This window comes from Pseudophryne corroboree, chromosome 2, assembly GCF_028390025.1.
Source record: "Pseudophryne corroboree isolate aPseCor3 chromosome 2, aPseCor3.hap2, whole genome shotgun sequence".
Taxonomy (NCBI): Eukaryota; Metazoa; Chordata; class Amphibia; order Anura; family Myobatrachidae; genus Pseudophryne; species Pseudophryne corroboree.
In genome coordinates this window covers 358,573,552-358,600,279 of record NC_086445.1, presented here as the reverse complement: position 1 = coordinate 358,600,279, position 26,728 = coordinate 358,573,552, and the positions used below count along the sequence as shown (strand labels likewise).

The window sequence follows — 26,728 nt, the reverse complement described above, 5'->3', positions numbered from 1 at the left end:
CAGATGAGCAACCCAGTCAGTCTGACACTTGGAGACATAACACCTGAGGAACTGCTCCAAGGACTGGTTCACCCTTTCAGTCTGCCCATTAGACTGCGGATGGTAGCCTGACGACAAGCTGACAGAAATCTGGAGATCGGAACAAAATGCCCTCCAGAATTTGGCCACAAACTGGGATCCGCGGTCAGAGACCACATCAAGTGGCAACCCGTGGAGACGCACAACATGCAGCATAAATAATTCAGACAGGCGTCTGGCCGATGTCAGCCCAACCAATGGAACGAAGTGCGCCATCTTCGAAAACCTGTCAACGACAACCCAGATGGCTGTCATCCCCGAGGATTTGGGCAAGTCCACCACAAAATCCATTGAAATGTGGGTCCATGGCTTAGATGGAATAGAGAGTGGATGTAATGGGCCAACAGGAACCCCTCTAGGAGTCTTATTTCGGGCACAGATGTCACATGCCCGAACCCACTGATCCACATCCCTAGCCACCGAGGGCCACCACACCGCCCTAGATAGCAACTCCCGAGTTCTGGCAATACCCGGGTGACCTGCCGACTTCTTGGCATGGAATTCCAAGAACACTCGCTGTCTTAACCTAGGAGGCACAAACAAAAGAGCTACCGGAAGGTCTGGAGAAGCCTGCTCCTGTGCTCTAAGTACTAATGACAAGAGGTCCTGGGTAAAACCCACTTTAATACATGATGGGGACACAATGGGCAATGGCTCCTCGGTGGTCTCCTGGATAGGAGCAAAACTCAGCGAGAGCGCATCATCCTTGATGTTTTTTGACCCAGGGCGATATGTTATCAAAAAATTAAAGCGAGCAAAAAACAAAGCCCATCGTGCCTGCCTGGCATTGAGGCGCTTCGCTGACTCTAAATATGCCAAATTCTTATGGTCGGTGAGAATTGAGACCACAAACTTAGCCCCCTCAAGCCAGTGTCTCCACTCCTCGAGTGCATCCTTAATAGCCAACAATTCCCGGTTACCCACGTCATAATTCATCTCGGCAGGCGAAAATTTACGGGAAAAGTAAGCACAGGGATGAAGGCGATTATCAGACACCCCCATCTGAGAGAGCACTGCCCCAATACCCATCTCAGAGGCATCCACCTCCACCACAAAAGGACGCTCTGGATCTGGGTGTCGCAGCACCTTGGCCGAGACAAATGCCCTTTTGAGATGGGCAAAAGCCGCTTTGGCCTCACAAGACCAGTGAGCAACATCCGCCCCTTTCTTAGTGAGTGCCACCAAGAGCGCCACTATAGACGAAAATCCAGTGATAAATCGTCTATAAAAATTCATAAATCGTCTATAAAAATTCGCAAAGCCCAGAAAACGCTGAAGCGCCTTCAAACTAGTGGGCTGCACCCAATCCAGGACTGCCTGTACCTTGGAACCCTCCATTTGGAAACCTTCTGGGGAGATAATATATCCTAGAAATGCGATTTGCTGAACTTCAAATTCGCACTTCTCCAGCTTCGCCCCAAGCCGGTGGTCTCTGAGTTTCTGGAGGACTAAGCGTACATGCTTCCGATGTTCCTCCAGGGAATGGGAGAAGATTAGGATGTCATCTAAGTATACAACTAAGAATCTATCCAAATATTCCCTGAGCACATCGTTCATGAAGTCCTGGAAGACTGCCGGGGCATTACAGAGCCCAAAAGGCATCACCAAATATTCATAATGCCCTGAGTGGGTATTAAAGGCAGTCTTCCATTCATCCCCCTCTCTTATTCGGATTAGATTGTACGCACCGCGTAGGTCAATCTTAGAAAAAATGGTGGCAGTACGAATCTGGTCAAACAAAACCGAAATGAGAGGCAGTGGGTACGAGTTTTTAATCGTGATACGGTTCAATTCCCTGAAGTCGATGCAGGGTCGCAACGAACCGTCCTTTTTACCCACGAAGAAGAACCCCGACCCAACTGGAGACTGTGAAGGTCTGATAAATCCCTTAGCCAAGTTCTCCTGAATGTACTCTGCCATAGCCTGAGTCTCAGGACGTGACAGGGAGTACAACCTGCTCTTGGGAAGCAAAGCATTCGGCAACAAATCAATGGCACAGTCATAGAGGCGATGGGGAGGTAGTACCTCTGCAACTCTTTTGGAGAACACGTCTGCAAAATCTGCATAACATCCTGGCAATCCTGGCAAACTTAGCTGCGAAAGCCTGACTGGAAGGCTCAAGCAACTCCTGAAACAATCAGTACCCTTACTAAGAATCTCCCCAGAGACCCAGTCAAATTGATGATTGTGGGCCCTTAACCAGGGTAACCCCAACACCAATGGGGCAAAAGTACAGACAGTCACATAAAAGGACAATTTTTCAGAGTGTGTGGCTCCAATAAACAAAGAAATCTGGCTAGTGCAAGAGGTAATTTTACCCTGGGATAATGGTTCCCCGTTTAACACACAAATCTCAATTTCCGATGCCAAGGGTACTAAGGGAACAGAGTGTTTCAGGGCGAATTGGCGGTCCATAAAAACCCACTGTCCACAAAGGCCTCAGTCTTGACAGTTTGACAGAGGATCTTCAAGGTCACCGGAATAATAAAAGTCTTCTTGGGAAATTCTGACTTCTGGCCTGACAGGATATTTCCCATCACCCTCAGGCCCTGAAGTTTTCCGGCTTTTCTGGGCATGATACTACCACATGACCTTTATTCCCACAGTACAAACATAACCCCTGCTGTCTCCTCCGCGTCTTCTCACGCGAGGAGAGGCGGGTAGCCCCAATCTGCATAGGCTCCTCGGAAAATTCCTCAGAGTCTGAGGTTCCCTTGGGAAAGAAGGAAACCTCGGTCTCCCTTTCAAGCCTGCGCTCTCTCAGCCGTCTATCCACCCGAATGGATAACTGCATGAGCTGATCCAAGCTATCAGGCAAGGGATATTGTACCAGTTGGTCTTTTAACTGGTTAGAAAGACCTCTTCGGTACTGGTGTCTCAGGGCTGGGTCATTCCACTGGGTATCATGGGCCAACCTCCGAAACTCCGTACAATAAACCTCAACTGGCCTTCGCCCTTGCTTAAGGATCGAAATCTGAGCCTCGGCTGAGGCCGTCTTGTCAGGGTCATCATACAACATGCCCAGTGCCGTAAAAAAAGCATCAACACTTTTAAGCGAAGGACAGTCAGGCTGCAACCCATATGCCCAGACCTGTGGGTCTCCTTGTAGCAAGGAAATCACTATGCCCACCCGCTGAATCTCCGACCCAGAAGACTGAGGCCTAAGCTGGAAATATAGCTTGCAGCTCTCCTTGAAACAAAAGAACTGCGAGCGATCTCCAGAAAAACGATCCGGGAGATTTACTTTCGGCTCCTTAACCCCTGAAGGTACTGCTGCTGCAGGAGCTTCGCCAGCGGCCTGCGAGGTGTGCATTTTAATGGACAAATCATTAAATTGTCGAGTCAGTACCTGCACCTGATCGACCACCTGTTGCAAAGTATTTTGAGGGGTATGCTCCATATTCCCACAAAATTTCAACAGGAGTATTTGGCTGCTGAATATGTTATGCACACCAGTGCCAGCAGGAATGTACTGGTGTCTGAACGGAGAGGGATGCAAAACAAATGAACTCACAGACAGACTGGGGAATATGACATTACATACACAGAAGGTGATAGGGTAACAAAATAAACACAAAGTGAACAGAGAAGCCCAAAGGCTAAGAAACTGGGTGTCTCCCTAGTATTAGGAATGCTCAGATGGAAAGAAGCGAGATGTTGTGATTTAATACGTAGAGAACCCGAAATGCTGTTGCTAAGAGCAACAGCAAAACCCTAAAGGGTTACCAACGGGTGTGGCAGTAAACTCCTTGGTCAGAGATGGAATAATAGACACAAGGAGAGTCTCCACAATCCTAGTCCTCACTTGCAGTGCACTGGTTCAGCTTACTGCCACTAAACTGACACCTGAACACCTTGCACAGTGAGAAAGGATTTTGGCAGGCAAGTCTGAGAATACAGCCGCAAACTTGCTAGGTTCACAGAGTAGCAAAAGAACCCCAGCAGGTTAAACGACTGACTCCAGTCTTACTGCTAGGTCTGGATTGGCAGAGTGTAATACCAAACCCAAGGCCTATTTGCAGTAAGCAACAAACAAATACAAAGTTTACACAGTACTAGCTAGCTTTCAGGAACTGACTAACAAACAAAGATTCAGCAGCATCTGCCTAACCTGAGAAGAGGGTTTATATAGCAGGTGCTGTCCACGCCCCACTCAGACCTCACAGACTGTGAGCACAAAAACCAGCACCGGATCCCCTGCCGTGCACAGAGCCTGTAACCACTGCACAGCAAAAGACCCGAACCGGAGTATCAGCTACGCTCAGGTTACTCCGCTAGCACTTGTCTCCCGGTTGCCATGACGACGTGGCAGCACAGAGCAGGAGACCCTAACAGTTTTTCAATAACATAGACAACTCACAGCAAGTTTGCATCAATGTTTCAGGTGCCTTTAATTTACACCTTTCGTCCTGACGAAAGGTGCAAATTAAAGGCACCTGAAACATTGATGCAAACTTGCTGTGAGTTGTCCACTTTATTGAAAAGCCTAGGAGTGCTGCCCGGTTTTGCTACTATATATATATATATATATATATATATATATAGTCAGCAGGAAATAACGAGGCGGCACTCGGAGTCTTGTAAAACAGCAAACCATGTAATAGTGCAGATCACTAATATGGACGCGCCTCCCGGCGCCGGCATGTCACTTCCTGTGAGACACTGGTGACGTCAGTCTGAAGACCGGGACGGCGCGGCCAGCGGCACCGGCCAGAGGGGATGTTCTGGAGAGGGGGGTAAGTTGTATTTAAACACACTGTTTGTTACATTGCACTAATCCTGATGAAGGGGGAAACCCCGAAACGTTGATCTGCACTATTACATGGTTTGCTGTTTTACAAGACTCCGAGTGCCGCCTCGTTATTTCCTGCTGACTCTATGTAAAGGGTTTGTACCCCTGGAGGAAGGCACCTGAGCAAGTCAGTCCCATAACAGGGGCAGAGCCGAGTGCCGGAGCAGAATTTGTGTGTATATATATATATATATATATATATATATATGAAAAATAGTGGATATAAGCGCCCAAAAGTGTAGGTATATAATTGAGTATATAAGGAAATGTGATAATGGTATAGATCCAATACACTTATCTGGTTGATGGAACTTCAATCAGATGACCGTCTTATTGAACATGGAGTATACAAAAGAAAAAACAGCAAACAGTGTGTACCAATATTGTAAAAATGTCACTGCAAAAATAACATGAGGCGAAATTAGGGAACAGACTATTCCCAAGAAACACTTAGCAGCCTCAATATTAAAAAGTTAAAACTCACGGTTTAATAAACAATGACATACAATGGCTGAAAAACACACGTACAAGATTAAAAGCAAAGAGAGTTTATCTGTCCATTATATGGAGGTATCAATAGGCAGTCCCAACCCGTTTCGTCCGTCAGTCTCCAGACCTCAACCCAATAGAAAATCTGTGGAGGGAGTTGAAAGTCCGTTTTGCCCGGCGACAGCCCCAAAACATGACAGATCCAGAGAAGATCTGCATGGTAGAGTGGGCCAAAATACCTGCTACAGTGTGTGCAAACCTGGTCAAGAACTACAGGAAATGGTTGACCTCTGTAATTGCCAACCAAGGTTATATTACAAAGTATTGAGTTAAACATTTTGATTGTCCAAATATTTATTTTCCGCAAGAATATACAAATAAATTGTTTAAAAATCATGCAATGTGATTTCCTATTTTTTTTTTCAGTTTCTGTCTCTCACAGTTGAAGTGTACCTATGATGGAAATTACAGACCTCTCTCATCTTTTTAAGTGGGTCAACTTGCACAATCGGTGGCTGTCCAAATACTTTTTTGCCCCACTGTGTGTGTATATATATATATATATATATATATTTTTTTTTAGAAGAATTAGTGAAAATAAGCGCCCAAGAGTGTGAATTTATACAACAAGGTAGGTAAAATGAAGGTATCAACGGTGGGTATGTTAACACCCGTTTGAACTTATCTGAAAAAACCAGAGTGGCTAGATTCAGGCGATGTTCCTTTTGATGCTTAAAACATGTTAAAAAAGAAGAATAACAGACATAGTGTGTACTGTTTTTTTTTTTAAATATCTAAATATAACACTTGCTTTCTGATATTAGGCTTAATTAGGGAAATAGCATATTCCCAAGTATGCAGTCAATATAGCCTAGGCAGTGTATATATAAAAGATACAATATTTAATACACAAAAATGACATAAAAGTACATAAAAATACATAAAAACATATAAGATAGCTGTATAGCATGCGTACAAGATAAAAGATTATATCAGGCTTATCTGTCCATAAATAACTGGAATGCATGCGTACAGAGTTCAAGATGATAAATGGCTTATCTGTCCATTAGAGGGAATGTCATCAGGTGGTCCCAACGCGTTTCGTCCGTCATCAGCAGGATGAAGTCCTGCTGATGACGGACGAAACGCGTTGGGACCACCTGATGACATTCCCTCTAATGGACAGATAAGCCATTTATCATCTTGAACTCTGTACGCATGCATTCCAGTTATTTATGGACAGATAAGCCTGATATAATCTTTTATCTTGTACGCATGCTATACAGCTATCTTATATGTTTTTATGTATTTTTATGTACTTTTATGTCATTTTTGTGTATCAAATATTGTATCTTTTATATATACACTGCCTAGGCTATATTGACTGCATACTTGGGAATATGCTATTTCCCTAATTAAGCCTAATATCAGAAAGCAAGTGTTATATTTAGATATTTTTAAAAAAAAACAGTACACACTATGTCTGTTATTCTTCTTTTTTAACATGTTTTAAGCATCAAAAGGAACATCGCCTGAATCTAGCCACTCTGGTTTTTTCAGATAAGTTCAAACGGGTGTTAACATACCCACCGTTGATACCTTCATTTTACCTACCTTGTTGTATAAATTCACACTCTTGGGCGCTTATTTTCACTAATTCTTCTAAATCCATAGGTGTGCATGCCAAGCACATTTTTTGTATTATAAGCTGCCGCTCACAGTTTGAGAAGTGTTTTTACTTTATATTGATACTCTATCTACACTAAAGGTTATTTTAATTTTAAAGTATAATAAGCACATAGCTACATCCAAGCGCCGTAGACTCTACTTCTATATATATATATATATATATATATATATATATATATGTATATATATATATATATATATATATTATTTTCACACACACACACACACACACACACACACACACACAGACTTCTTGTAAAGGTGAAAATTTCCTTTCTTCCTTCCAGCATTGCGGGCCTAAGCCCATCAACAGGAACGAAATATATAAATATTTAAAATAACCACTATAATTGATAAAATATATTCCCCACTTACCTGTTCCTATGTTCCATGCTTGATCTGACATAGGGGGTCATTCCGAGTTGTTCGCTCGTTGCCAATTTTCGCAACGGAGCGATTAAGGCGAAAATGCGCATGGTACGCAGTACGCATGCGTTAAGTATTTTAGCTCAAAACTTAGTAGATTTACTCACGTCCGAACGAAGAATTTCCATAGTTGAAGTGATCGGAGTGTGATTGGCAGGAAGTGGGTGTTTCTGGGCCGAAACTGCCCATTTTCTCGGAGTGTGCGGAAAAACGCAGGCGTGCCAGGATAAAACGCGGGAGTGTCTGGAGAAACGGGGGAGTGGCTGGCCGAATGCAGGGCGTGTTTGTGACGTCAAACCAGGAACGAAACGGGCTGAGCTGATCGCAGTGTAGGAGTAAGTCTCAAGCTACTCAGAAACTGCTAAGAATTTTCTATTTGCAATTCTGCTAATCTTTCGTTCGCAATTCTGCTAAACTAAGATACACTCCCAGAGGGCGGCGGCCTAGCGTGTGCAATGCTGCTAAAATCTGCTAGCGAGCGAACAACTCGGAATGACCCCCATAGTTCAAAGGGATGGGAACTTGCAACCCAGCAATAACAAAATGATTTGCAGACTTGGACCTATTAACTCTAGGTAGGGAGGCCACACATTCATACGCATCCCTCCCAATCAACACCCAGGCACACATGCAAACACTCCGAGAAGGTCCAAACCACTGTCAGTTTACGTTTTCATCCTACAAATCACTGGGTATTACATGTGTCAATTTGGAGGGGAAAATTGCAGTCATTTGAAGTAGTGTGCAATGACTCACAGAAGTTGCTAATAAATTTGCATTCTATTACACCCACCCTGAGAGTGAGATGATGATATGGATGCCCAATTTTATGTAGATTTTTAACAAATGTGACGTATATGGGCAAAGGTTTGCCTTAAATAAGGCAAATTTATTTTGCTAATTCACATAGCCAGATTTGATAAACTCCTCTTTTTGACTTCATGGGTCCTTATTTTTTATTTGTATTCATACCATTGTTAAGAGATCTAAAAGAGCCACATCTGATTGTAATAATAAATCAACCAACTATGAGACATTTATTAAATCTATTTCTGAAAATGTACAATATTTCTTATTGGAGAAAACTGCCAATCAATCATATTTATCGGAAGCTGTGGAATCTGGATGAAACTATTTTCTCATGTGTTTGATTGGCTGACTTTCCAACCAGATAGGAGCTCCCTAAGTATAAAATAAAAGTTATTATTTATAACAATAATATATGCAAGTATTGGCAGCAAGACAAATCCAGTCCTTAGATCATATTGAGAGCACATTCTTTAGGAATAAATTATTGGCATTAACATGTAAATAATAAAATTAACAGTTTCAATTGTGTGTGTTTTTTAAAGAACTTTAATCAGAATTTGATATTCTGCATGTACCCTTGCATATTTATTTACGAAGTACAAGACACATACTGTGTAAAATTATTTTTTTTTTAAATTAATTTTAGTTCAGAATTTACATTGCTAGGAAAGGAATAAAAATGGAATTTTAGAATTGTTTTTGGAAATGTAGGCTTGGTTACACATCAAATCAATTATACAAAAGTAGAATACTAAATTTAACAGATTCAAAACAATATTATACCATAGTGTTCTAATATTATATTCATAACATTGAAAAACACATTAAATTGAACATTTTATTTTTATAAAAAATATTTATACATGAATACGACAAAACTTTGATGGGGCCCCAAACATATAGTATACGGTATTTAAAAGCAATATCGAGAAATAAACTCTCAATAGCTCTAAAACAGCATTGTGAAGTATATGAAAAAGTAACTATCAATGCTTAAAGGAATGAGGCATATAAACTATTTTATTACTGCATAGTACCCAAAGTTTATATGATGGAACACCCTCCACTGCACTCATGTATCCTCCCACTACCACTAACACATGCAGGGGGCTTCTGAGTATCCAGAAACCTCCCTCCCTCGATGGCTAATTGTCTTGTGAACACTGGCCGTGGACCAGTGATATGAGAATCTCATAATCTTGGCCCTTTTCCTTCCCATATACCCGTGAATCCCAGCATTACATCACAACAGGTGGGGCCGAATGATAACAAAGTGCCCTACCCCCATTAGCAATCTATAAAGCCCCTGAGTGGAACAACAACTCCCACCACCTTTGCTTTGGAGATCACACCTGCTACCAAAATCAAATTGCTAAATATGACACCGTAAAGATTAGAGATGAGCGGGTTCGGTTCCTCGAGATCCGAACCCCCTCCCCCAAACTTCACCTATTTTACACGGGTCCGAGGCAGCCGCCCAATATTTCTCTCTCTCTCTCTCTCCCTCCCCCTTTCTCTCTATCTATCTATCTATCTATCTATCTATCTATCTATCTATCTATCTATATATATTAGAAATGAGCGGGTTTGGTTCTCCGAGATCCGAACCCCCCCCGAACTTCACCTATTTTACACGGGTCCGAGGCAGCCTCGGATCTTCCCGCCTTGCTCGGTTAACCCGAACGAGGCCGAACGTCATTATCCCGCTGTCGGATTCTCGCGAGATTCGTATTCTATATAAAGAGCCGCGCGTCGCCGCCATTTTCACTCGTGCATTGTCAATTGAGCAGAGAGAACGTGGCTACGTTCTCTGCCTGAAAAGCTCAATATCTGTGCTCAGTGTGCTGCAAATATCTACATTCTCTGCCTGAAAAGCTCCATATCTGTGCTCAGTGTGCTGCAAATATCTGTGCTCAGTGTGCTTCATTTTGGTGAACAACAGTATATAGTTGTACAGTACATTAGGCCATTGCTGTAGTATCTTGCAGCTCAGTGTCACTGCAAGTATCCATTCCATATCTGTGCTGCATTTTTGTGAGCAGTATATATAGTATTACAGTGCAGCATTTTGGTGACCAACAGTATATAGGGGGTCATTCCGAGTTGTTCGCTCGTTGCGCATGGTACGCAGTGCGCATGCGCTAAGTATTTTAGCACAAAACTTAGTAGATTTACTCACGTCCGAACAAAGAATTTTCATCGTTGATGTGATCGGAGTGTGATTGACAGGAAGTGGGTGTTTCTGGGCGGAAACTGACCGTTTTCTGGGAGTGTGCGGAAAAACGCAGGCGTGCCAGGATAAAACGCGGGAGTGTCTGGAGAAATGGGAGAGTGGCTGGCCGAACGCAGGGCGTGTTTATGACGTCAAACCAGGAACGAAACGGGCTGAGCTGATCGCAGTGTAGGAGTAAATCTCGAGCTACTCAGAAACTGCTATGCTAAGATACACTCCCAGAGGGCAGCGGCCTAGCGTGTGCAATGCTGCTAAAATCTGCTAGCGAGCGAACAACTCGGAATGAGGGCCATAGTTGTACAGTAGGCCATTGCTGTAACTTGCAGCTCTGTGTCACTGCAAGTACCCATTCCAAATCTGTGCTGCATTTTTGTGAGCAGTATATATAGTATTACAGTGCAGCATTTTGGTGACCAACAGTATATAGTTGTACAGTAGGCCATTGCTGTATCTTGCAGCTCTTTGTCACTGCAAGTATCCATTCCATATCTGTGCGGCATTTTTGTGAGCAGTATATATAGTATTACAGTGCAGCATTTTGGTGACCCAACAGTATATAGTTGTGTACAGTAGGCGATTGCTGTATCTTGCAGCTCTGTGTCACTGCAAGTATCCATTCCATATCTGTGTCACTGCATTTTTGTGAGCAGTATATATAGTATTACAGTGCAGCATTTTGGTGACCAACAGTATACATATATAGTACAGTACAGTAGGCCATTGCTATTGATATATTACTGGCATATAATTCCACACATTAATAAATGGAGAACAAAAATGTGGAGGGTAAAATAGGGAAAGATCAAGATCCACTTCCACCTCGTGCTGAAGCTGCTGCCACTAGTCATGGCCGAGACGGTGAAATGCCATCAACGTCGTCTGCCAAGGCCGATGCCCACTGCAATAGTAGAGAGCATGTAAAATACAAAAAACAAAAGTTCAGTAAAATGACCCAAAATCTAAATTAAAAGCGTCTGAGGAGAAGCGTAAACTTGCCAATATGCCATTTACGACACAGAGTGGCAAGGAACGGCTGAGGCCCTGACCTATGTTCATGGCTAGTGGTTCAGCTTCACATGAGGATGGAAGCACTCATCCTCCCGCTAGAAAAATGAAAAGACTTAAGCTGGCAAAAGCACAGCAAGGAACTGTGCGTTCTTCTAAATCTCAAATCCCCAAGGAGAGTCCAATTGTGTCGGTTGCGATGCCTGACCTTCCCAACACTGGACGGGAAGAGGTGGCACTTTCCACCATTTGCACGCCCCCTGCAAGTGCTGGAAGGAGCACCTACAGTCCAGTTCATGATAGTCAAATTGAAGATGTCACTGTTGAAGTACACCAGTACACCAATGAGGATATGGGTGTTGCTGGCACTGAGGAGGAAATTGACAAGGAGGATTCTGATGGTGAGGTGGTTTGTTTAAGTCAGGCACCCGGGGAGACACCTGTTGTCCGTGGGATGAATATGGCCATTGACATGCCTGGTCAAATTACAAAAAAAAATCACCTCTTCGGTGTGGAATTTTTTTTTATTTTTTTTAACGTAAAACAATTTTTTATTAATGCATCACTTCACATTACAATAAAAGTTGTATAAACAGTACAAGGTTTAAGATGTGTACATATAGCATAGAGAGTCGGATATAAAAGCAAGTGTACCGTTTAGATATGAGCACACAAATCACAGTAAGTCACTTCAAGGACCAATGCTATACATTGATATTATTGTTGTCTACACGTACCTTAGAGATTAGGTATAATACAATTTTTACTACAAGAAACCTGCATCTTAGGCGATACGGAGAAGTGGGGGAGGCCGGGGCCCCACAATACCACCAGTACTCAGTTGTCTAGCACAATGGGAGGGTCCCCCACCGCCACATTTGTCTCATACCACTCAGTGGTTTTAAAAGAGTATTTAAGTCTAGCCTGAAAATCTACAGGGAGAGTGGCGATATAGCTCTCCCAGGAGTCGAAAAATCTCCCCACCAATTTGTCTTTCTGTAGCGTGGTTTCTAGCCATTGCATCTGAAACTAATGATGGAGCTTTCCCTTAAACAAAGCTAAAGTAGGCAGATCTTTATATATCCAAGATTGCAAATTTGCTTTACGCGCAGCCGCACTAATCGCCATTAACAATCTTTTACATCCCTTCGTTACCCTTTGTCCAGCCGGAATTATCCCAAAAACTGCCCATTCTGCCGTGAAGGGAATAAAATTTATCAGCTGCTCTATGACATATTGCCTCACCTGAAGCCAAAAGCGATGGAGCATCGGGCACAACCAAAAACAATGCATGAGATCTGCTTTGGGTGCATGGCATTTCAGACATCTGTCCGAATCTACCATGCCCGTTTTATATTGTTTATCAGGGGAAAAATACGCCCTATGGACAATATTGTAGAACATCTCATGATATTGTGCCGAGGGTAATAACTTGCAAGAAAGGAGCAGATTGTTTAGCAACATCTCACATGTAAGCGCAGGAAAATCTGATAACCATTTTGTCATTCCCGATTGCGACCTTGAGTGATCCATCGGAGTGTTAAGTTTTCTGTAATATATAGATAAGGCCTTTTTAGTGGCCGGTGGTGTTCTGAGAAAGACATCTAGATCATTCGCGTAGTCCACCCTCGAAAGGGTGTTAAGTATCGAGCATGCGTAGTGTTGCATCTGCAAAAATGCTAGCGGGTATCTCAGAAGAAACGGGTAGGTCTCCTGAGCTTGTGTAAATGTCAATGGTTTCCCAGTTCCCACATCGACTATGTGTCTTATATCTTTCAGGCCTTCTTTATGGAACATCGTAAACGGAAAGCCCGCCTCCCCACGCTGGAAATTGTTGCTACCGAGAAATGTTAAAAATAAAGACTTGTGTCCCCCCAAATTCCTCGAACGTCTGAGAATATGCCAGAGGCGATAGACTGACCACAGAAGGGGATTGTCCTTCAACTCTTGGTCAAATTCCGCTTCTACACCATATAGGAAATTTATCAGATTTTTTGTTTTTACAAATTGTGCTTCCAAATGTGTATTAGCATAAGTATCTTGATCAGTTTACCAGTCTCTTAGAAATCTCATTAAAGAAGCCTGGTTATAAAGTTGAGTGTTTGGAAAGTGTATTCCTCCATTAGCCTTTGACTGTTGAAGTTTATGCATAGCTATGCGGGGCCTCTTTCCTTTCCATATAAATTGTCTGAACATTTTAGTTATATATGTCAGGTCAGATCTACTGATCAGTACAGGTACGGATTGCAAAATATATAAGAGTCTAGGGAATGTGCACATCTTAATCAAGTTGGCCCTCCCTAGATATGAGAGCGTTAAGTGTTTCCAACCTTCCAGTTCTTTCGCTATTGAGTCCATCGCCTCCTTCACATTCAGTCTATATAATTCAGCTGGGTATTTTGGGAGTTTAATGCCCAGATATGTTATATACTTATTTGCCCATTTTATTGGTAACCGTCTCCCCCACTCCGGACTCCTTTTACCCGTTTTTAAATATAACCACACCGATTTGGAAAGATTGACCTGGAAGCCAGATATTTTTCCATAATTGTGTAATAAATCCAAAATACTTTGGAGAGATTCCCTAGGATTCCCAATATAGACCAAAACGTCATCCGCGAATGCTGATAGTTTTATTTCTTTTTCTCCTATTAAAATACCACGGTATGTTGTTGAGTTCTGCAGGATCCGGAATAGGGGATCTATAGATAAGTTAAAGAGAAGGGGCGACAAGGGACATCCTTGTCTTGTGCCCCTCTGCATTGTTATCTGCGACCCCCTTTTGCCATTAACTAATAGGGAGGTTTGTGGTTCCGTGTATAAATATTTGATGAGCCCCACGAATCTATCATTAAAGCCTCTGCATTCTAACACTTGAAATAGATGATGCCACGCTACTGTGTCAAAAGCCTTGTAGGTATCCAGGCTCAGTAACATATGTTCCACAGTATGTAAATTTCTAGATGCCACCGTTGCTGCTATTGCTGTACGGATGGCTTTGACTGATTGGCGATCTCGAACGAAACCATATTGGTGATCAGTCAGCAAGTCGGGGAGAATTAGTTGTAATCTATTGGCCATAATTTTTGTAAATATTTTAAAGTCAGAATTTAGGAGGGTAATAGGTCGATATGAGTCAGCCAGTAACAGATCCCTGTCTGGTTTGGGAATTAGAGTTGTAAATGCTTGAGAAAATGATGGGTATGATGGATTGTCTCTGTAAATTTTATTAAAAAGTTCTAATAGTGTTGGGGTCAGTTCCTGCTTCAATAATTTGTAGTAAGTCCCCGTGAACCCGTCAGGTCCTGGAGACTTATGGGGATGTAAGGATGCCATAACATCTGTCACCTCCTCTTCCTGCGGTGTGGAATTATTTTAACAGAAATGCGGACAACAGGTGTCAAGCCGTGTGTTGCCTTTGTCAAGCTGTAATAAGTAGGAGTAAGGACGTTAACCACCTAGGAACATCCTCCCTTATACGTCACCTGGAGCGCATTCATCAGAAGTCATTGACAAGTTCAAAAACTTTGGGTGACAGCAGAAGTAGTCCACAGACAACTAAATCCCTTCCTCTTGTACACAAGCTCCTGCAAACCACACCACCAACTCCCTCAGTGTCAATTTCCTCCTTAGACAGGAAAGACAATAGTCCTGCAAGCCATGTCACTGGCAAGTGTGACAAGTCCTCTCCTGTCTGGGATTCCTCTGATGGATCCTTGAGTGTAATGCCTACTGCTCCTGGCTCTGCTGTTGTTGCTGCTGGGAGTCGATCATCATCCCAGAGTGGAAGTCGGAAGACCACTTGTACTACTTCCAGTAAGCAATTGACTGTCCAACAGTCCTTTGCAAGGAAGATGAAATATCACAGCAGTCATCCTGCTGCAATGTGGATAACTCAGGCCTTGGCAGCTATGTTGGTGTTAAACGTGTGTCCGGTGTCCACCGTTAATTCACAGGGAATTAGAGAATTTCTTGAGGTACTGTGTCCCCGGTACCAAATACCGTCTAGGTTCCACTTCTCTAGGCAGGCGATACCGAGAATGTACACAGACGTCAGAAAAAAAGTCACCAGTGTCCTAAAAAATGCAGTTGTACCCAATGTCCACTTAACCATGGACATGTGGACAAGTGGAGCAGGGCAGACTCAGGACTATATGACTGTGACAGCCCACTGGGTAGATGTATTGCCTCCCGCAGCAAGAACAGCAGCAGTGGCACCAGTAGCAGCATCTCGCAAACGCCAACTCGTTCCTAGGCAGGCTACGCTTTGTATCACCGCTTTTCATAAGAGGCACACAGCTGACAACCTCTTACAGAAACTGAGGAACATCATCGCAGAATGGCTTACCCCAATTGGACTCTCCTGGGGATTTGTGACATCGGACAACGCCACCAATATTGTGCGTGCATTACATGTGGGCAAATTCCAGCACATCCCATGTTTTGCACATACATTGTATTTGGTGGTGCAGAATTTTTAAAAAAATGACAGAGGCGTGCAAGAGATGTTGTCGGTGGCCCGAAGAATTGCGGGCCACTTTCGGCATTCAGCCACCGCGTGCCGAAGACTGGAGCACCAGCAAACACTCCTGAACCTGCCCCGCCATCATCTGAAGCAAGAGGTTATAACGAGGTGGAATTAAACCCTCTATGTGCTTCAGAGGATGGAGGAGCAGCAAAAGGCCATTCAAGCCTATACATCTACCTACGATATAGGCAAAGGAGGGAGAAAGCACTAGAGATGAGCGCCTGAAATTTTTCGGGTTTTGTGTTTTGGTTTTGGGTTCGGTTCCGCGGCCGTGTTTTGGGTTCGAACGCGTTTTGGCAAAACCTCACCGAATTATTTTTGTCGGATTCGGGTGTGTTTTGGATTCGGGTGTTTTTTTCCAAAAACACTAAAAAACAGCTTAAATCATAGAATTTGGGGGTCATTTTGATCCCAAAGTATTATTAACCTCAAAAACCATGATTTACACTCATTTTCAGTCTATTCTGAATACCTCACACCTCACAATATTATTTTTAGTCCTAAAATTTGCACCGAGGTCGCTGTGTGAGTAAGATAAGCGACCCTAGTGGCCGACACAAACACCGGGCCCATCTAGGAGTGGCACTGCAGTGTCACGCAGGATGTCCCTTCCAAAAAACCCTCCCCAAACAGCACATGACGCAAAGAAAAAAAGAGGCGCAATGAGGTAGCTGTGTGAGTAAGATTAGCGACCCTAGTGGCCGACACAAACACCGGGCCCATCTAGGAGTGGCACTGCAGTGTCACGCAGGATGGCCCTTCCAAAAAACCCTCCCCAAACAGCACATGACGCAAAGAAAAAAAGAGGCGCAATGAGGTAGCTGACTGTGTGAGTAAGATTAGCGACCCTAGTGGCCGACACAAACACCGGGCACATCTAGGAGTGGCACTGCAGTGTCACGCAGGATGTCCCTTCCAAAAAACCCTCCCCAAACAGCACATGACGCAAAGAAAAAAAGAGGCGCAATGAGGTAGCTGTGTGAGTAAGATTAGCGACCCTAGTGGCCGACACAAACACCGGGCCCATCTAGGAGTGGCACTGCAGTGTCACGCAGGATGTCCCTTCCAAAAAACCCTCCCCAATCAGCACATGATGCAAAGAAAAAGAAAAGAAAAAAGAGGTGCAAGATGGAATTATCCTTGGGCCCTCCCACCCACCCTTATGTTGTATAAACAAAACAGGACATGCACACTTTAACCAACCCATCATTTCAGTGACAGGGTCTGCCACACGACTGTGACTGATATGACGGGTTGGTTTGGACCCCCCCCAAAAAAGAAGCAATTAATCTCTCCTTGCACAAACTGGCTCTACAGAGGCAAGATGTCCACCTCATCTTCACCCTCCGATATATCACCGTGTACATCCCCCTCCTCACAGATTATCAATTCGTCCCCACTGGAATCCACCATCTCAGCTCCCTGTGTACTTTGTGGAGGCAATTGCTGCTGGTCAATGTCTCCGCGGAGGAATTGATTATAATTCATTTTAATGAACATCATCTTCTCCACATTTTCTGGATGTAACCTCGTACGCCGATTGCTGACAAGGTGAGCGGCGGCACTAAACACTCTTTCGGAGTACACACTTGTGGGAGGGCAACTTAGGTAGAATAAAGCCAGTTTGTGCAAGGGCCTCCAAATTGCCTCTTTTTCCTGCCAGTATAAGTACGGACTGTGTGACGTGCCTACTTGGATGCGGTCACTCATATAATCCTCCACCATTCTATCAATGTTGAGAGAATCATATGCAGTGACAGTAGACGACATGTCCGTAATCGTTGTCAGGTCCTTCAGTCCGGACCAGATGTCAGCATCAGCAGTCGCTCCAGACTGCCCTGCATCACCGCCAGCGGGTGGGCTCGGAATTCTGAGCCTTTTCCTCGCACCCCCAGTTGCGGGAGAATGTGAAGGAGGAGATGTTGACAGGTCGCGTTCCGCTTGACTTGACAATTTTGTCACCAGCAGGTCTTTCAACCCCAGCAGACCTGTGTCTGCCGGAAAGAGAGATCCAAGGTAGGCTTTAAATCTAGGATCGAGCACGGTGGCCAAAATGTAGTGCTCTGATTTCAACAGATTGACCACCCGTGAATCCTTGTTAAGCGAATTAAGGGCTGCATCCACAAGTCCCACATGCCTAGCGGAATCGCTCCGTGTTAGCTCCTTCTTCAATGCCTCCAGCTTCTTCTGCAAAAGCCTGATGAGGGGAATGACCTGACTCAGGCTGGCAGTGTCTGAACTGACTTCACGTGTGGCAAGTTCAAAGGGCATCAGAACCTTGCACAACGTTGAAATCATTCTCCACTGCACTTGAGACAGGTGCATTCCATCTCCTATATCGTGCTCAATTGTATAGGCTTGAATGGCCTTTTGCTGCTCCTCCAACCTCTGAAGCATATAGAGGGTTGAATTCCACCTCGTTACCACTTCTTGCTTCAGATGATGGCAGGGCAGGTTCAGTAGTTTTTGGTGGTGCTCCAGTCTTCTGTACGTGGTGCCTGTACGCCGAAAGTGTCCCGCAATTTTTCTGGCCACCGACAGCATCTCTTGCACGCCCCTGTCGTTTTTTAAAAAATTCTGCACCACCAAATTCAAGGTATGTGCAAAACATGGGACGTGCTGGAATTTGCCCATATTTAATGCACACACAATATTGCTGGCGTTGTCCGATGCCACAAATCCACAGGAGAGTCCAATTGGGGTAAGCCATTCCGCGATGATCTTCCTCAGTTGCCGTAAGAGGTTTTCAGCTGTGTGCGTATTCTGGAAAGCGGTGATACAAAGCGTAGCCTGCCTAGGAAAGAGTTGGCGTTTGCGAGATGCTGCTACTGGTGCCGCCGCTGCTGTTCTTGCGGCGGGAGTCCATACATCTACCCAGTGGGCTGTCACAGTCATATAGTCCTGACCCTGCCCTGCTCCACTTGTCCACATGTCCGTGGTTAAGTGGACATTGGGTACAACTGCATTTTTTAGGACACTGGTGAGTCTTTTTCTGACGTCCGTGTACATTCTCGGTATCGCCTGCCTAGAGAAGTGGAACCTAGATGGTATTTGGTAACGGGGGCACACTGCCTCAATAAATTGTCTAGTTCCCTGTGAACTAACGGCGGATACCGGACGCACGTCTAACACCAACATAGTTGTCAAGGACTCAGTTATCCGCTTTGCAGTAGGATGACTGCTGTGATATTTCATCTTCATCGCAAAGGACTGTTGAACAGTCAATTGCTTACTGGAAGTAGTACAAGTGGGCTTACGACTTCCCCTCTGGGATGACCATCGACTCCCAGCGGCAACAACAGCAGCGCCAGCAGCAGTAGGCGTTACACGCAAGGATGCATCGGAGGAATCCCAGGCAGGAGAGGACTCGTCAGACTTGCCAGTGACATGGCCTGCAGGACTATTGGCATTCCTGGGGAAGGAGGAAATTGACACTGAGGGAGTTGGTGGGGTGGTTTGCGTGAGCTTGGTTACAAGAGGAAGGGATTTACTGGTCAGTGGACTGCTTCCGCTGTCACCCAAAGTTTTTGAACTTGTCACTGACTTATTATGAATGCGCTGCAGGTGACGTATAAGGGAGGATGTTCCGAGGTGGTTAACGTCCTTACCCCTACTTATTACAGCTTGACAAAGGGAACACACGGCTTGACACCTGTTGTCCGCATTTCTGGTGAAATACCTCCACACCGAAGAGCTGATTTTTTTGGTATTTTCACCTGGCATGTCAACGGCCATATTCCTCCCACGGACAACAGGTGTCTCCCCGGGTGCCTGACTTAAACAAACCACCTCACCATCAGAATCCTTCTGGTCAATTTCCTCCCCAGCGCCAGCAACACCCATATCCTCCTCATCCTGGTGTACTTCAACACTGACATCTTCAATCTGACTATCAGGAACTGGACTGCGGGTGCTCCTTCCAGCACTTGCAGGGGGCATGCAAATAGTGGAAGGCGCATGCTCTTCACGTCCAGTGTTGGGAAGGTCAGGCATCGCAACCGACACAATTGGACTCTCCTTGTGGATTTGGGATTTCAAAGAACGCACAGTTCTTTGCGGTGCTTTTGCCAGCTTGAGTCTTTTCAGTTTTCTAGCGAGAGGCTGAGTGCTTCCATCCTCATGTGAAGCTGAACCACTAGCCATGAACATAGGCCAGGGCCTCAGCCGTTCCTTGCCACTCCGTGTGGTAAATGGCATATTGGCAAGTTTACGCTTCTCCTCCGACAATTTTATTTTAGGTTTTGGAGTCCTTTTTTTTCTGATATTTGGTGTTTTGGATTTGACATGCTCTGTACTATGACATTGGGCATCGGCCTTGGCAGACGACGTTGCTGGCATTTCATCGTCTCGGCCATGACTAGTGGCAGCAGCTTCAGCACGAGGTGGAAGTGGATCTTGATCTTTCCCTAATTTTGGAACCTCAACTTTTTTGTTCTCCATATTTTATAGGCAGAACTAAAAGGCACCTCAGGTAAACAATGGAGATGGATGGATTGGATACTAGTATACAATTATGGACGGACTGCCACGGTTAGGTGGTATAAAAAAACCACGGTTAGGTGGTATATATTGTAATACAATTATGGATGGACGGACTGCCTGCCGAGTGCCGACACAGAGGTAGCCACAGCCGTGAACTACCGCACTGTACACTGGTTGATAAAGAGATAGTAGTATACTCGTAACAACTAGTATGACTGACTATGACGGTATAAAGAATGAAAAAAAAACCACGGTTAGGTGGTATATATTGTAATACAATTATGGATGGACGGACTGCCTGCCGAGTTCCGACACAGAGGTAGCCACAGCCGTGAACTACCGCACTGTACACTGGTTGATAAAGAGATAGTAGTATACTCGTAACAACTAGTATGACTGACTATGACGGTATAAAGAATGAAAAAAAAACCACGGTTAGGTGGTATATATTATAATACAATTATGGATGGACGGACTGCCTGCCGAGTGCCGACACAGAGGTAGCCACAGCCGTGAACTACCGCACTGTACACTGGTTGATAAAGAGATAGTAGTATACTCGTAACAACTAGTATGACTGACTATGACGGTATAAAGAATGAAAAAAAAACCACGGTTAGGTGGTATATATTATAATACAATTATGGATGGACGGACTGCCTGCCGACTGCCGACACAGAGGTAGCCACAGCCGTGAACTACCGCACTGTACACTGGTTGATAAAGAGATAGTAGTATACTCGTAACAACTAGTATGACACTATGACGGTATAAAGAATGAAAAAAAAACCACGGTTAGGTGGTATATATTATAATACAATTATGGATGGACGGACTGCCTGCCGACTGCCGACACAGAGGTAGCCACAGCCGTGAACTACCGCACTGTACACTGGTTGATAAAGAGATAGTAGTATACTCGTAACAACTAGTATGACACTATGACGGTATAAAGAATGAAAAAAAAACCACGGTTAGGTGGTATATATTATAATAATACAATTATGGATGGACGGACTGCCTGCCGACTGCCGACACAGAGGTAGCCACAGCCGTGAACTACCGCACTGTACACTGGTTGATAAAGAGATAGTAGTATACTCGTAACAACTAGTATGACTATGACGACGGTATAAAGAAAGAAAAAAAAATACCACGGTTAGGTGGTATATAATTATACAATTATGGATGGACGGACTGCCTGCCGAGTGCCGACTGCCGACACAGAGGTAGCCACAGCCGTGAACTACCGCACTGTACTGTGTCTGCTGCTATTATAGACTGGTTGATAAAGAGATAGTATACAACAATATACTACTATACTGGTGGTCAGGCACTGGTCACCACTAGTCACACTGGCAGTGGCACTCCTGCAGCAAAAGTGTGCACTGTTTAATTTTAAATTAATATAATATTATGTACTCCTGGCTCCTGCTATAACAACCTGCAGTGCTCCCCAGTCTCCCCCACAATTATTATAAGCTTTTATACATTGATGTGCAGCACACTGGGCTGAGCTGAGTGCACACAGACTGAGTCACACTGTGTGACTGCTGTGTATCGTTTTTTTCAGGCAGAGAACGGATATAGCAGAGAACGGATATATTAAATAAAAGTTAACTTAACAACAACTGCACTGGTCACTGTGGTAAACTCTGTCTGCACAATCTCTCTCTCTCTCTCTCTCTTCTAATCTATTCTAATGGAGAGGACGCCAGCCACGTCCTCTCCCTATCAATCTCAATGCACGTGTGAAAATAGCGGCGACGCGCGGCTCCTTATATAGAATCCGAGTCTCGCGAGAATCCGACAGCGTCATGATGACGTTCGGGCGCGCTCGGGTTAACCGAGCAAGGCGGGAAGATCCGAGTCGCTCGGACCCGTGAAAAAAAAAGTGAAGTTCGTGCGGGTTCGGATTCAAAGAAACCGAACCCGCTCATCTCTAGAAAGCACCTGACTCAAGCACAGTGGAGAATGATTTCAACATTGTGCAAGGTTCTGCAACCCTTTGAACTTGCCACACGTGAAGTTAGTTCAGACACTGCCAGCCTGAGTCAGGTCATTCCCCTCATCAGGCTTTTGCAAAAGAAGCTGGAGAGATTGAAGGAGGAGCTAAAACGGAGCAATTCCGCTAGGCATGTGGGACTTGAAATCAGAGCACTACATTTTGGCCACCGTGCTCGATCCAAAGTTTAAAGCCTACGTTGTATCTCTCTTTCCGGCAGACACAAGTCTGCAGATGTTCAAAGACCTGCTGGTGAGACACTTGTCAACTAAAGCGGAACGTGACCCGTCAACAGCTCCTCCTTCACATTCTCCCGCAACTGGGGCTGCGAGGAAAAGGATAAGATTTCCGAGCCCACCCGCTGGCGGTGATGCAGGGCAGTCTGGAGCGAGTGCTGACATCTGGTCCGGACTGAAGGACCTGCCAACGATTACTGACATGTTGTCTACTGTCACTGCATATGATTCTGTCACCATTGAAAGAATGGTGGAGGATTATATGAGTGACCGCATCCAAGTAGGCACATCAGACAGTCCATACGTATACTGGCAGGAAAAAGAGGCAATTTGGAGGCCCTTGCACAAACTGGCTTTATTTTACCTAAGTTGCCCCCCCTGCAGTGTGTACTCCAAAAGAGTGTTTAGTGCAGCTGGTCACCTTTTCAGCAATCGGCGTACGAGGTTACTTCCAGAAAATGTGGAGAAGATGATGTTCATCAAAATGAATTATAATCAATTCCTCCGTGGAGACATTCACCAGCAATTGCCTCCAGAAAGTACACAGGGACCTGAGATGGTGGATTCCAGTGGGGACAAATTATTACTCTGAGGAGGGGGATGTACACAGTGAAAGGGGTGAGGAATCGGACGATGAGGAGGAGGTGGACATCTTGCCTCTGTAGAGCCAGTTTGTGCAAGGAGAGATTGATTGCTTCTTTTTTGGTGGGGGCCCAAACCAACCAGTCATTTCAGCCACAGTCGTGTGGCAGACCCTGTGGCTGAAATGATGGGTTTGTTAAAGTGTGCATGTCCTGTTTATACAACATAAGGGTGGGTGGGAGGGCCCAAGGACAATTCCATCTTGCACCTCTTTTTTTTATTTTTTATCTCTGCATCATGTGATGTTTGGGGCTAATTTTTTTAAGTGCCATCCTGTCTGACACTGCAGTGCCACTCCTAGATGGGCCAGGTGTTTGTACCGGCCACTTGGGTCGCTTAGCTTAGTCATCCAGCGACCTCGGTGCAAATTTTAGGACTAAAAATAATATTGTGAGGTGTTCAGAATAGACTGGAAATGAGTGGAAATTATGGTTATTGAGGTTAATAACACTATGGTATCAAAATTACCCCCAAATTCTATGATTTAAGCTGTTTTTGAGGGTTTTTTAAAAAAAAAAAAAACACCCGAATCCGACAAAAAAATTTCAGGGAGGTTTTGCCAAAACGCGTCCAAATCCAAAACATGGCCGCGGAACCAAATCCAAAACCAAAACACGAAACCCAGAAAAATTTCCGGTGCACATCTCTAGTAAAGATGAGTAAAGATGCTTGAACTGCTTAAGCAAGTACAACATTCGATCAATACAGGCCTCTGATCTAACGTGACTCAGGGCTGAGTGGTTTATGTCAGGCTCCGGAGCCTTACCTAAGGCGGGTGCTCCCACAGGTTACCGTCCTGCTGGTTGGCACGGCTGCGGCGGCAGGGAGCTGCTGGTGGCGGGTCCTCCTGGACGGATATGCGGCTGCCAAGGGCCGGGGGCTGAGGGTCTGGAGAGCTGGGCACTGTGGCGGGGATCGCTGCGGTAAGGTCCTCTAGTGGTGACACAGTATAGTGTGTCAGAGACAGAAGCTAGCTAAAGCTGTGTGCTAACAGCTAAGTATGTCTCCTGTGCTGGGGGCAGCCATGTTGGAGACCAGAGTATTACCAATGAAGTTCTCAATCTGTGTCCAGCCAATCCTGCGTGTTCTCCCCTTACAAAAGGGGGCTGGCTCAGAGGGAGAGTGCCAGTGCTTAGAGTTACCTCCTTGTGAAAGGTTCTCCAGCTCTGTGCTCTCAGGTTACTTCCGGTTCCCTGGTCCTGGTTGCTCTCATCCATCGGTTACCTAAACGCTGCTGCAGTCCTGCTGTCTAAGTCCGTGCCACTCGTGTAAGCGCTCACAGGTTCCCAGGTCGTAGAGGAGCTCCAGGTGCTAACGGCGGTTCCCGCAGACGTCTTCATTTCTTCAAAGTCCAAGTTCTTCAGCCTCGTCTTTCGATCACAAACCACAGTCGTCATTTCTTCAAAGTCCAAGTTCTTCAGCCTCGTCTTTCAATCACAACCCACAGTCTTCATTTCTTCAAAGTCCAAGTTCTTCAGCCTCATCTTTCAATCACAAACCACGTCTTCATTTCTTCAAAGTCCAAGTACTTCAGCCTCGTCTTTTAATCGTAAAACACAGTCTTCAGTTCTTCATTACCAGAGTTCTTCATCTTCATTCTTCAAGTCATTTAACCATAGACTCTAATTCTTCCAGTTAGAAACATAGAAACATCGAAACATAGAATTTGTCGGCAGATAAGAACCACTTGGCCCATCTAGTCTGCCCTTTTTTTTTTTATATTATTTTTATCTCTAACCTTATTTGATCCTTATTTCTTTGTAAGGATATCCTTATGTCTATCCCATGCATGTTTAAATTGCTCTACTGTCTTAGCCTCTACCACCTCTGATGAGAGGCTATTCCACTTGTCCACTACCCTTTCTGTGAAATAATTTTTCCGCAAATTTCCCCTAAACCTCCCCCCCTCCAGTCTCAGTGCATGTCCTCGTGTCCTATTGCTTCTCTTCATTTGGAGAATGTTTCCCTCCTGGACTTTGTTAAAACCCTTGATATATTTGAAAGTTTCTATCATGTTCCCCCTTTCCCTTCTCTGCTCCAAACTATACATATTGAGATTTCTTAGTCTTTCTGGGTATGTTTTGTGATGTAGGCCATGCACCATTTTAGTTGCCCTCCTTTGTACAGTTTCTAATGAATTAATATTCTTTTGAAGATATGGCCTCCAGAACTGAATACAGTATTCTAGATGAGGCCGTACCAATGACCTATACAGTGGCATTATTACTTCTTTCTTTCTGCTGCTGATTCCTCTCCCAATGCAGCCAAGCATCTGACTAGCCTTCCTCATTGCCTTGTTACATTGCTTACCTGCCTTTAAGTCATCTGAAATAGTGACTCTTAGATCCCTTTCCTCCTCAGTAGTTTCCAGTATAGTGCCATTAATACTGTATTTAGCTTTAGGATTTTTGAGACCCAAGTGCATGATTTTGCATTTTTTGGCATTAAACTGTAATTGCCAGACTCTTGACCATTCCTCTAGTCTACCTAGATCCTCAATCATTTGTTTTACCCCACCTGGTGTGTCTACCCTGTTGCATACCTTTGTGTCATCTGCAAAAAGGCATACTTTCCCTTTAATGCCATTTGCAATGTCACCAATAAAGATATTAAAAAGCACTGGTCCAAGTACAGATCCCTGGGGTACTCCACTGGTAACATTTCCCTCCTGTGAATGCACTCCATTTACCACAACTCTCTGTTTTCTATCCTTCAACCAAGATCTTATCCATTCAATAATCCTAATATCCAATCCCAAACTTTCAAGTTTATTTAGCAGTCTGCGATGTGGAACTGTGTCAAAAGCCTTACTAAAGTCTAGATAAGCTATATCCATTGCTCCACCTTTATCCATCACTTTAGTCACACAATCAAAAAAGTCAATAAGATCTGTTTGACATGATCTCCCCCCAGTGAATCCATGCTGTATGGGATCCAGTAAATTGCCGTATTTGAGATAATCTACAACTATTTCTTTTAAGAGTGTTTCCATCAATTTCCCTACTACTGATGTAAGACTCACTGGTCTGTAGTTGTTTGCCTCTTCCTTGCTTCCACTTTTGTGCAGTGGGACTACGTTTGCTCTTTTCCAGTCCCCTGGAATTACTCCTGTAGCTAATGACTGGTTGAATAATTCTGTCAATGGTGCTACCAGCACCTCTTTAAGTTCTTTTAGTATCCTTGGATGTATCCCATCTGGCCCCATAGATTTGTCCACTTTCAGCTTTGAGAGTTCTGTTAGGACCTTCTCCTCTGTAAATGTACTTGTTTCATTTTCCTGAATATCCCTGCAACTTAACTGTGGCCCCTTCCC

At 44.4% G+C, this 26,728-nt stretch overlaps 1 long non-coding RNA gene across 1 annotated transcript in view; it reads left to right on the top strand.

The window, feature by feature from the left end:
* LOC135020137 (uncharacterized) overlaps positions 1–13,585 on the top strand; it is a 59,415-nt gene extending 45,830 nt beyond the window's left edge. The window contains exon 4 of the long non-coding RNA XR_010217619.1: positions 13,302–13,585. This is a non-coding gene — a long non-coding RNA (uncharacterized LOC135020137). The remainder of the gene's footprint in view (positions 1–13,301) is intronic.
* The last annotated feature ends 13,143 nt before the right edge of the window (positions 13,586–26,728 follow it).